Source organism: Eufriesea mexicana, unplaced genomic scaffold, assembly GCF_001483705.2.
Source record: "Eufriesea mexicana isolate 0111107269 unplaced genomic scaffold, ASM148370v2 scaffold474474840, whole genome shotgun sequence".
Lineage (NCBI taxonomy): Eukaryota > Metazoa > Arthropoda > Insecta > Hymenoptera > Apidae > Eufriesea > Eufriesea mexicana.
The window spans coordinates 109311-119318 of record NW_016907953.1 but is presented as its reverse complement, the minus strand read 5'-3'; positions in this window follow the sequence as shown (position 1 = coordinate 119318).

Below are 10008 nucleotides of genomic sequence, written 5' to 3'. Positions count from 1 at the left end.
CTTTCCCCACCTAGACGTCGCTGCCATCGCTGTCGCTGCTGTTATCGGTCCGCTCTCGCGTCTAGAGGTCGCATGTACACGGGATCGACGGGAATTCGCGATCAAAGGAGAATCTGGTTCCAGGAAGGGCGCTATCGGAATGTTCTTCTTGGATCGACCGTGATGGAATAAGGAAAAATCCTACAGGGCTGACACTAGAAGGCTTTGTTGCTACTTCTTGGGATGGGACAGATGGAATTTGAATTTAAAGGCACGTAGTCACTTGTCGTTTAGGCGGTGCTCGATGAATGGAAAAGGAACACCTCCGTGAGATTCGGCACTAACGATATTAAATTACCTTATTTAAATTTTTCATAAAAATTTCTGCATTCGGAATTATCACTTTGGCCACCTGACTTCCCCATTTCTCTTCTCATGTGTGTATGACGAATTTCGCAATATTTTCTTTTATTCTATTATTTGCTTTTGAGTTCTTCCATCACTTTTTCCATCTACTGAGCTTCTGATCCGTCGTGGTAGGTTCAATGTTAGTAGTGGAAGTATTAAACTTATCAGAGTGACACATTTCGAATATTTTACTTCTCATTTACTGCAAGAGTGGAATTATTTTTAGCGAAATTAGTGTCGTCCATTGTCGGAAGAGGTATTTAATCATACATGCTTATTAATTCCGTCACACAATCTTGCATAGAACAAAATGTGGATACTGTGCTGGAAGTGAGATCACTCGCATTATTTGTAAAAGTGTGTAGATTTTCGCGGAGGCAGTTATTGTGTCATTATGTCAGCGTATTTGTTATGGCCCATAAGACATCCATACAACGGAAATTCTCGGAAGACCCTAATTGCTTCTTTTATGCGAACACTTCCTTCGACTTGACCTCCATCAGAGTGGTGTTTAATTCACAGATCAAACACGTTAAGAAAAGATTTTGAGGTTAGATCATGAGACTATTATCGAGGACCAACGAAACCCCTTTCCTAAATTCATGCATCTCCCATTCTTCCACTATAGCTCCATACAAAATTCTGTGAATATGACCGTATAAACATTTTGGTTTGATCGTATAGTAGTACGTGCACCAGGATTTATTTTGCGAACTATTGTAACAGAGATGGTCCACATAATTTGGTACAAAAATTTTGACACCTGCACAGGTCCAGTGTAGAATAGTAAATTATTAAAAGAAACAGAAAAATATTGCACCAAAATAAACAAACAAATATGGCGTCATTTATAAATGAAAGACGAAAACTTTTGCATAACTCATATTAAGAACTTTATTATTCTTCACAGTAAAGACAAAACGTTCGTGACTAATGAGAAGGAGGAAAGAAATAATGGCACTATAATATTCTTGGAATGCTTGAGGAAAATTACGTAACAGATATTATAAATATACAAATCCGATCGACACATTAGCTCGGTAATTAGTTTAATGATGAATGATTAGTTGGAAATGTTGATGGTTCGCGAAAACTGTCACTTGCAGAATTATAAACGCAACGATAAAACGCGGATCAAGAAATCAGAAATAAAACACGATATTAATATTTCGATTGTGATCTAAACAAATAAACAATTAACGTTCACCCAAAACGTGAAAAGAATTAATTTAGCTCTCCCGATATAAAATTCGGAAAATAAATTCCAGTCACGCAAAATTAAGAGAATGAGACAATTTGTTCCACAATTTATCTCGAACTATTCATCTGAACGAGGCACTGGAACGAGTATCGATTCTCGATCGATTGCCCACTGCGCAAGTCCGTGCGTTTGGTCCTGAGGACCCCTAAGAATGGAATATAAAAGGAGTCTTTCGTTTCTCGTATCACCACACGGGTTCAAAGGCGAAATGGCGATGAAGGGAATCCGTATTAACATTTTGCAACCTATTTTCTCATATGAAATAGCGCTGATTAACATTTGACATATTCCGAAAATTACAAAACCCGTTTACATTTAAATAAACGTAATCCCTGCAAGTATTATAAATTTTATATAAATATGTATCTCGCAGTTTCACTTATAAATTAGTAATGTGTAATTGCGTTCCTTTGTAAAGTGTTTTATTAAAGAAAGTGTCCGATATTTTTCATGTGTGAAATCTGTAAAAATAGGTATATAAGACATATCCATGTTAAACCTAGCGTTAGTAAAAGAGTAAAGGCAATTAGCAGAGTGTCGTTAATCCAGTAGACAAGATACTCTTCTCGCAATGCACACTCGCTGAACGATGTAGCGATTCCTCGGATTTCCAAAGTAATTTCGTATTCCTTCCACGTGCATCGATTTTAACGTTGCGAAACAAACGAATCGTTGTTTCACGCGGGTACCATGTTGTCCGCCATTTTACCAGAATGGAATAATTTATTTATAACCTTAACTGTATATGAAATGTCTCTCAATTTAAATACCCTCCCAAAAATTAAATCGTCTAAAATTTGTAGTACAGCCTCACCACTCCAGATGCCCGTTGCATTTCCATAAATTTCAAGTGTTTTATTATCCTCAGAATTAGTTATAGTAAATGTACGTATATCGAAATAAGGATTTAGAAATATTTTATTCGATAAATTTATTTCGAAATATATTTCAAGAGCGAAGTACCTCTCAGAGACGAGATCTATTTCACGCAGTCAGAATAATAATTATCTGCGGACCACGCTTGCCACCTTCGATATGTATAACGAACTATAACAAACCGTGCACCTTCTCATCCGCCTCTCCGAACCCCAAACATTTGTACCATAAAATTCACCATGGCGAAACACATTCGCCTACCACCGATGCCATCCGCTCGTAATATAAACCCATCCCTTTTCCAGGCCCATGTTCAACCAATGTTACGTCTACGCCGCTAAAAGCGACCCATAGGCGAGACTGTTCCTGAAACCAACTCAATTCTGCGTTTCGCCGAACCGTCGATTCCGTTCGTTCACGGTAGACGGGCTGATCGAGATTAATCGCATTCCATCGGCCAGGGTGGCCGGCCCACCTCTGATTGACGACAGCGATTAATGCAGGTCGTCAGGTTGTGCTCAGGGTAAACTGGCGTGTCCTCGATGCGGACGCGTCCACGAGGAAGCACGTGATGTTTGCGTGCGAGAAGCACGTCCACTCGCGTTCTCATTAACGGCCAGATGGCTGTTGACGCATCGTTCGCGCGTCATCGGTGCCTGTCCACGCTCTTTCGGTTCGTCGAGTCCCAATCGACACGCGCCATGCCCCGTCTCCTGGACTCCTCGCGGGCTGAAGCCTCGTTTCCAAGGGGATCGGCCAACGGAGGAGCAGGTGGTGAATAATTCATCGAGTTCCGACCGCACTTCCACGGAGTAACTCGGTTTACCACGTCATCGCGGCCCGTTTCTTTCTTTCCTTTTTCCCTCCCTTTTTCCTGTTTTGCCACCCGCGAATTCATAGTTCGTTAGCGTCTGGTCAAACAGGACGCAGACACGCGGTCAGCATGTGTTTCGTCGGATTGGTTTGCAAGACCTTCGCTCCGCCGGCTCTGGACTCCGCCGTTCAGCAGGATTGATGGGTTAAACGAACGCTGGCAGCGATGGTGGCTGTGGTAAACGAAGGTGGATTAAAATTCGAGCTAGAAGAACGTCGTATCGAGCGATTCAATGGAGCTGGTTAGAGCGATTTATATCTACCAACGCCTATTGCAATGCCCACTTTAGTTTCCGCAATAGTGATGCTTATGCGGGGATGTAAGAACAGATATAAGTATCTTTAACAATAGAGAAAGATGGGTGTAGAGTTTCGTCTGACAGCTCTTCTCTGTTGGCATGTTTCAAGATAACTCCAAGGCCCCAGGTTTAGTAAAACAATTTGTTAGATTAGGTTAGGACTCTACAATGGGCAGTCATAGCAATGGAACATCCGATCCCAAGTTGCTATCAGTTGTCACTGTCTGTTTCAGCAGTCGAGACACTTGTACTTCTAGGATCGGCTGATTTTGCGGACGCACTATATTTTTCGCGAGGTCTGTACATGTATCGACTACTATACCCAGGCCAAGGAAAGGTGTCAGTCAGTGGTGGGGATTACACAAGAAGACAATTCATCACTTTAAAAATTGGTTCGTTATTATGTCAGTATAACACGACCGATTTATATCATTTAGGGCGTTTATTAACTAGTACAATTAAGTATGTCAATATGTCAAATGGTGTAAGGTGTCGCTACTTAAAGTAATCTTATCAATCTTCTAGAGATTAAAAGAGCCTTCTTCTTTATCAAATTTATAATACAAGATCGAAGTAAATGTTACGCAAAATATCATGACTGCAGTCAATTCCTTATCATACTTCGATAGATATCGATTTTTTGATATCCTGGGAAATTAATAATGCCTTACTGGGCTGATTCAGAGTGCCAGGACGGAGCACATTGTAGATATCTACCTCCTTAAATATTAAAGTAATCACACAAAGTTTCGCAACTACGAATGACAATCTGATTATTTTAAATTAGTTCCTAGAAATTGCTTTTTAGGTATCAAAGTAGGCTACTTAGTCGATTGACAGTAGAAATTGCACATACGTTTATTATTGATACTATTTGTATCTTATCGAACAATTAAATCATCGCACAAGGTTACACAATTGTGGTTGTCATTTTTCTAATTGCATTTAGATTGATGAAAGTCAATTTTGTCATAATATGTTATATAATTGATTATATTATTCATGATTTCACAGAACATGACCCAAAAAAAATTTCGCGTCAATATTTCGTAGAATAGTATGTGTGTCACTACTTATACCTATGGCGTCGCCATTACAGACTGCGGAGTTCCCTGGATTTCTGGTTACGCCATCTGCAACTGTGATGGGTGCATAACTCTGCGAGCATAGCAGCACGCACCGCGAAATATACGAATGCACACGTATCTGCAATGTAACAGGTATCGCTCTAATTACTTCTGCTATTAATAGTAGCCAGGCCGAATAAAAGAATATCTGCACGGTAATGACGTGTAACCACGCATTTACGGGTATCATTAAATTTTCATTAACGATTAATGACTCGTGTCGTCTCCCGTTGTATTCAATTATAAGAGAATTTTACACGCGGAACGAAATTCACGGGTATAGTACGTCTTCCGGACGCTACGCGGCGCTGCGAACCAGAACGTTCTCACTAATGGCCGCTCTAGCTAGATGCCCATTAAATATCGCGTCAAATCGTTCCTTGTGATGTCCCGATATTTTCCAGAGAGCTTCTCTTATGAATTTCCATTTAAAAACGTTTTTGCAACGCGACTACAAAGCGTCTAGTTGCAAACAAACAGAGGGATGAATTCGCGAAGAAAGAGTACGGTTGAACACAGCCAAAATATTTTCCATACTTTCCATAGCACAGAAAGGGTGATGCTCGATGATTCTGCCTTGTAACGAAACGTTTCGCGCCTTTGTAACGAAACAAACGGAGTGATTGCAAACAAACACGAAACCCAGCGTGGTGGAGTGCCCTACCTACCCCAAGTATTTGTGTTATTTCGTCGATTTATTCACGAAAGCGTCGAAACGAAAATTCAAAGACTGTCGGAGAAAACAAATTTCGCGAAAAATGCCGTTATGTTCTGAGAGTGTGTATCATTCCTGTTGAAAATTTGGGAAATTAATACAAAACTTGTACGCAAACCTGGTACCACGATAGCCATTTATGTGCACCAGTTCTGTCATACAAGTTTCAGCAGATCATGACTGTTTATATTTACCTGCATAGATTTATTTATTTAATTCTTGTCAATTCTCGATAGAAATAAATATCGACAAACAACAGTCAGACCTAGCTGCAAGTCATTTGCAATATTTGCCAATAATCACAGAGTTATCAGAGAGTTAATATAAAAATGAAACGAACCCTTACACTATATTTGGAAGAAATTTTTCAGTACTGCTTCAACAGTGATTCAATTTCTCTTCTTTTAAATTAAAAATTTAATCTCATATGGTCGTGGGAGGAATTACATTTCTTTCAGGTACTCATTTTGTGTGTTTCTGGGATGTCAAAATGGTACTTGGATTCAATCCAATTAATAAGTACTTAAAAATTAATAATTCATTTCGTGTCTTGGTGTCTAGTACTTATTGCATTAAAAAAGAAGGTGTTTCATTGAGATTCGTTTTTTACATATGTAATAAAGAAAAGTGGTTGGTATTTGTTAGTTTTTGAGGAATGGGTACCAGTTGGTATGGAACCTCACTGCTGGCCTAAGCCTACTCGTCACGTGATCAGAAGTTCAGTGACGTCGCTATTTAGCACCCGATATCCCAATACTGATAACACGCATACACGGACTAGGATAGGTTAACGCTAGTATTACTACTATTACTCGGTTGGCACTTGCACTGATTGTCACTAACCCTTTCTCATGTACGGCGCTATCGTGTCACCTTGTGAAACAAGACCGAATGGTGATTTATGCCATCACTATGGGATATTAATTTGTAAAAATTTGTTGGCGATAACAAGAGAGGATAAATGGTATCAAAAACACATTTCTCAATAATCTGGTCGTATGAAACGTGTTGAGTCATGCTTGGAGATAAATCATTATCTAGCGACGATAATTTTCGTAACACGTTTTTGATACTTTTTATTGAGTTTTTCGCACGAAAGAATATATTTTCTCCGTATTCATTTCTTTTAGGCTGTACCGTTTGAAAGTATTTCAAGCTTCTGATATCACGTTAATTACTCTTCCATGTTATCATTTTCCTTCTGATACTGCTATCTTTGGAGTTAGATAGTCAACTCGTTGACTTTAGATTCAAGAATGTAAATTTCACAACTACGAGGAAGAATTATCTAATTACTCATAAGCGTACTCATTTGTTATAGTCAATTCTTTGTTCTTTCATAGACGTCAATATCAATGAGTTTGCAGGTTCTTCTCAGTATTAATGGAGACTATGATACGATTCTCAGAAGAGTATACAAGTATTCCTTTCATCTATTTTATATCGTGATAAATAATCCTCATCAATTTATATTTACGTAGCACTTGAAGAAAATAAATTATTAAAACATATAGGAATATTGGTATCAGCTTCGTTTAAATTAAAAATTTCTGACACAGAGTATCTACTGTGCTCTTCTGGAAATGTAATATTGCATTACACCTAATGCAATGTGTACAGAATAGATATCTGATAAGACCAAAGGATTAGGGTGACATTCACGATACAATCGAGTGTCATTAAAATTGCACACTATTGCATGATCCATATCTCCTTCCATTTCCTTTACGACGTTAGGTATGCAAATAGAGGAATTTACATACTAATTTTCGTAAGTTGTTACATGATCACTGTTTTCATCCCAGTACCTGCTTTCTCTTGCATGTTTCACAAATGAATCCACCAATAATCACCTAAGAATTTCACCTTTCTTTGATTCTTCATCCTCATTTCATAATGCCCCACTCTTATTCGTACATATCGTTATATACATATATATATAATATTTTTAACTTGTATTTAATTCTTTTCCCAAGTCATTTGATCAATTTTATATATTTAAAATTGTATCCCAGCTTTTGCCTTCTGAAATTGAATTCATTTTAAATTGTGCCGCGTCTCTGAACTCTAGTCTAATTCTGTATACATAAAGAAACTCCCCACGTCTTGTCTTCTGGAATTAAATGATTTGACAAATGTGAAACCGACCCGCAGACTGTTGTTTCAGAACCTAACCCAACTGCAACCATTCCACCTCGTTCAATTTTTCACCTCTCTTCATTCTAATCGTCTCATACGGAGCTACTGTCCCTGTTTATAAACACTGATAGCGGTATTTCTCAACAGATATCCCTTGTTTGATACCATAATCGTAGATGACGTTCTTTTATCACTTTCGATGAGATATCAGTATTCAAATATACATTACCTCTATGCGAGAAACCTTTACAATCACCTCAAACAAAAGATTACACGTCTTCGTGAGAACAGCCGTGATCGTATCTCGTTTATTTGCTGCTTATATGAGGATATCAGAGGGCTCTCGAAAATATTTTTGCCGTCTCACGATGACTTTACAGATACTTTTCTCTGTTCGAAGCCATCAACTTCGCCACGAACCGAGTTTTTACGTTCTTTGTTTCATGGGGTCATCATACCAGGCAAATTAAACTTTTTTACATGCTTCATAGCATTTTGTATTCGACAGTCGCGAACTTGTTCCTTCTTTCGATTCGGTTGTAAAAAAACGATATCGCAGAAGCTTGCTGTTGAGAAGAATAATAGAACGAACGTGTAGTCACTTTGGGAACAAAACAGAAGCAGGTGTGCGGAAAGAGACGAAATCGAGGAAGACGATGTTTGCTGTTGAGGTTAGATCAGATGGCCAGCCACCGGAAACCTAGAAATTTCAATGTCGATTTGCACTTGCGTAACATTTACTAGAGGTTAATGCACGAACTGCCGAGTTATTAGAAATAGTTAAATAAATCGATTATCAGAAATAATTGGAAGCGAATTTATATTAGATAGGTGAGTAATTTAGGTGAATGCTAGCTAAACGATGTTATTATCAATCATAGTCGCGTTTTGGCAGTCTCAAGACGATTTTCCATTTAACTCACTAGCGCCGCCACGGTCAATATCTCCAATAAAGTTATATCTCATATATCGTATATACCATCGAGTTACTTTCTACCTTTACTGATATAGTCTTGTAATTTCCTTCTTGTTACGTGCATCATATTGTTTGCAGACTATTGTTTTCATCATTCCTTTAGTTGTACACGTACTTGTGAAAGGGTAAGTTTAATTTACTCAGTTATTTTCGTACATATTTATTTGTGATTATCCTGATAGTTTTCAAATCAAGGTATGTTATGTGTCAAATAGTTCTTGTTCCGCTGTACAAATAATAACAACTGTAGTAGTACAACTTAGGCTATGGGCAATTATGTTCCTCCGTGAGCAACGTTCATCAAAGCAGCTGTAGACACTCCGCTATTGCTAAAATAAAACGTCCCAATCAATTTCGTACTACCAGTGCCAATCTCATAGCCAATTCTATCTTACTAACATTACAAAAAATCCTGAAAACGAAGAAGACTCAAAATTCTCATGATCAGTCTGGCATCCAGTAGTGCTTCCAAAGAACTTTCCAAATAAAATTTCGTGTTACACCGCAGTCCAGCAGTCATCAATCGTAAAGTAGGCCCATCACGAACTCGAACAAAGGCTGGTAAATTGTGACACATTCTTTCCGCCTCTTCAAGTGTGCAAGGCGTTTAATCCGATCCCACGATCTATCATTTCCTTGAATTTGGCCGGCAACGAACTCGAAGAACCGCGTGTGTCAATATTCCGGTTTCGACTTCCTGAATCCTATCGCGAGGATCATCGACATCCTTATCGGTCCTCGTTCGATCGAAATAAAGCGATTCGCGGGTCGGAACGGTCGGTACTTGGCGCGGAATCGATAGGCCAGTAGCGCGTGTCCGCCATAACGGCGGGGGTCGCGAATGCTGAAAAACGAATGCTCGACGAGAAACCAAAAACGACGCGAAAAAAGAACAAAGGAAACAGATGAAACGAAAAACAAAAATCATCCCCCCTCCCCCCCGAAAAACGGAAAAACAGAAAGCAAAAACAAGAGGGAAAAGTTTTAGCTCTAGCCTGCCGTTATCGGGAGCCGGTGTGTTAGCTGTCTGGATGGCCGCTTTTAATCCGTTAAATGCCATTTCCTTGTACACGTCAGCTGCGGACCAATGAGCTTTGGAGGCACCGAATGTCCGCCACTCGTGCCGCCATTCACTGCCAGGGACTAGGCATCCTCAAGTGCTCTCTTAGCCTATTCCGTCGGGATTCCATCGGGATTCCTCGTATGCGTGTATACACAGCCACGCAGTGTTCCATCCGATCGCCGCGTATTCGACGAACGTCACCGGAAGCAGACGGTCTGGCGGGCAGATTGCAGCGGATTCCGACACGTGATTCATACCCCGGCCCAGCATTTGGATCTTGCGACCGTTTATC